Here is a 3,851-nt window from a genome sequence, read left to right on the forward strand (position 1 = left end):
AAATATCCTATATGCCTACAGCTCCACATATGTCTTTCTTGTATGATGTGTTGTGCTTTTCATGTGTGATAATGAGGCACAATCTTCTCTCTATTTATAGTTTTCATGGTGGGCTTCTATTAGCCCAAATGTCATCTTCTTTCACCTCAATGATCAAACCATCAAAAATGACACTTAGTTTCATTCCCACAACTCTGTTTGAAAGACCCACTACTTGGGTATATCACCCACAAAAACCTTTGTGGTGGAAACACACACAAACCCAATACCCAGGGTGATGAAAAAATCACCCCCGTGTTTCAATTCCCTTTATAGTTCCCCTTTTCTTAGAATCTCAGATTTCCACAATTTTTAATAGAACCGCTCGTGATTCTCCTTAGATCGCAAAATAAATGATCCAATGGTCCATATTAAATCGCATAGTTGCAAATCGCTATAGTTTCAGGCCCACTTCCTTTCTAACTGATAAATTGCAATGTGATGGATCACAATCGCACATCACAATGTTCCACAACCAGAGGTCCTTACCATACATCAATACTTTGTTGCGATGCAATATTTTGTAGATTGCAAATTGCATTTCTTCAAGGCCTGAGGTTTACCCCTTTGGAGCCAAACATTGCAACACGATAAGGGTAATCCAATGGTTGGCGGGATTTCACACCATTGGTTCGAACTAGGATCAATAGCTAAGATCTTAAGCAGTTGAACACTATTAATAATATAAAGGTCTACAATTTATATCGTGAAGCATAAAAATAGAGAAATATTAGACTCTGTTCCAGATACAAATAATCATAAGTAAAATGAAAGTTCACATGGAATCGATATATATATATATATATATATATATATATATATATATATATATATATATATATATATATATATATATATATAATCCCATATGGCATCAATTTATTAAGATTACAAATGTTACAGAGTCTCACCCTTTGGCTCGATTATAGTGATTTAAAAGACCCATGTTTCAATCTAGAAATCCTCACTCTAACTTGATTCTCACTTCACTCAATCCTTCCTCTCTCTGCCCATCTGTCTACATTACATTTTTCTTTGTTTTATCAATCCAATCTTGCCTAACAACTCAATCTATATTTTTAAACATTCTAACAGTCAATCTCTATTTTCAAGCTCTATCACACACCTATGCTAACAACTTATCTTTGAATCTAAATATGACAATCTCCTAACTTATTAAAATAAATGAAATACAGCTCATTTCTTGAGAGATCCAACCCTCTCAGTAAAAACTGACTTTTGACCACTCAGGCCATTGAAATTCAAATTTTTTAGCCACAACATGTGAAAAGACTTTCACATTGTTGTCTAAGTCCTTATGCTCCTGCATCAAACTCCTGGGGAGGAAAAGAATCATCCCTCAAACTTTTAGGACTTACTCCATACTTCTGCAACTCTGTTGTTATTAACCAGCTAGGATCCTCCATTAGCTATTCTCTCCATTTGACTAGATGCTGAAAATAAGTTTGTCCTATAGTTCTTTTGGATACTATTTTATCCAAAATAGCTTCCACTTCTTTCTTAGCTGTTTTTGGCATTTGTTCTTCCCAGTTCAAAGTTTGAACTTCATCTTCTGTAGCTCTATCTCTATCTCTTTGTATGGATACAAATCTGCAATATTGAAAATATTTGATATTCCAATCCCTTCTGGCAACTCAATTTCATATGCATAAGCTGAAAAATTTCTTACAATTCTACGTGGTCCTATCTTTTTCATCTTTAGTTTATTGTAAGTTTTAGTAGGAAATCATTCTTTTATCAAATACACCATCACTAAATCTCCCACTTGGAATTATTTCTCTCTTGTTTTCATATCTACTCTCTTCCCATATTTTCCACTACTTTCTTGTAATCTACCTTTGACATCTTCTTGTAGTCTTTGCATCGGTTATGCATATGCTTCATCTTTTGCACTTCCTGTCTCTTGTTTACCCAAATTTCTGAGCTCATACACACCTCTTGGATTCATCCCGAAAACAATCTGAAATGGACTGATTCCAGTACTTAGGTTTGGAGTGTCATTATAAGTAAACTTAGCCTAAACTAATGCTAAATCCCACTACTTAGGATTTTGATACACTAAACTTCTCAATATGTTTCCCAGGCTCTTGTTTACTACTTTAGTCTATCCATCTGTTTGACGATGGCATGCTAAAATGAAAGTGAGGTTAGCTCCTAGTTTCTTCCAAAGAGTCCTCCAGAAATGCCCTACAAACTTTGTATCCCTATCAGACACAATACTTACAGGCAATCCATGTAATCTTACAATTTCTGAAAAAAAATACATTAGCTATGTGTGTTGCATCACTAGTTTTCTTACAACCAATGAAATGTGCCATCTTGGAAAATAAGTCTACCACAACATAAATGGAATCATTCCATCTTTGAGTTTTTGGTAATCCGAAAACAAAATCCATGCTAACTGCATCCCACGGTTGGTCTGGTATTGGAAATGGCTGATACAATCCTGTGTTCTAACTTCTCCCCTTAGCATGCTGACATATCCTGCACTTCTCAACAAATCTCTTAACATCAATTTGCATTTTTGGCAAATATTAAAAAGCATTCGCTTGAGAAAAGGTTTTATCTTGTCCAAAGTGACCAGAGAGTCCTCCACTATGTTTTTTCTTTATTATGTTTTCCCTCATAGAACATTTGAGAATACACAACTTGTTGCATTTAAACAATAAGCCTGCATGGATGAGATAATCTAACCATTGACTTTTGTTATGAACTATTTGATTTTGAACTACTATATAGATTTCTTTAAAAACTACATCATCTTTGCACATTTCAATCATTTCTTCAAATCCTACAACACCAACTCTCAATTCTTGCACAATAAAACTTACCCTACTTAATGCATCAGCGAATTTATTCAACTTAACACTTGTGTGCTTTAACACAAAAGTAAAACTTTGGAAAAGTTCTACCCACTTGGCATGCTTCTAGTTCAATTTCGGCCGGCTCTTTATGAACTGTAATGAATGATTGTCAGAATACAATATGAATTGCTTTGGCGGCAAATAATGTCTCTATTTTTTCAAGTCTCGTACAATAGCGTAAAACTCTTTATCGTAAGAAGAATACTTATTATTTGCTTCATTCAATTTCTCACTGAAGTATGCTATCGGTCTTTGTTCCTGACTCAAAACTGCACCAAATGCAACTCCACTAGCATCTGTTTCAACTCGAAATACTTTTCCAAAATCAGTAAAAGCTAAAATTGGTTCCTCTGTGATTTTCCTCTTCAGCAATTTAAAATTCTTGTCGGCTGCTTATTTCCACTTTAACAACTGATTGGTCTCCTTAATTATTTCAATAATTGGTGCACAAATCTAACTAAAACCTCTGATAAACTTTTTGTAAAAACTTGCAAGACCATGAGAGCTTCTTACCTCAAATATATTCCTGGGAATAGGCCAGTTCCAAATTGCTTGTACTTTCTCTGGATCCATTTTCAATCTTTCATTAGAAACTACGAATCCCAATTAAATTAATTCTTCTTTCATGAAACTACCATTCTTCAGATTTATCAGTAGTTTCTCTTTCTGCAGAGTTCTTAAAACCAATTTAAGATGTTCTAGATGTTCTTCTTTATTTTCACTAAAAACTAGAATATCATCAAGATAAATAATAACAAACTTGCCTACATATTCCTTCAAAACTTCATTCATCAATCTCATGAATGTGCTAGGTGCATTAGTGAGTCCAAAAGGCATCACTAACCACTCGTAAAAACCATTGTTTGTTTTAAATAAAGTCTTCCATTCATCTCCTTCTCGAATTCTTATTTGATGATATCCATCAGA

This window comes from Pinus tabuliformis, chromosome 5_1 (genome assembly GCF_031772625.1).
Source record: "Pinus tabuliformis cultivar Carrire ecotype Pingquan chromosome 5_1, CPIR1, whole genome shotgun sequence".
NCBI lineage: Eukaryota > Viridiplantae > Streptophyta > Pinopsida > Pinales > Pinaceae > Pinus > Pinus tabuliformis.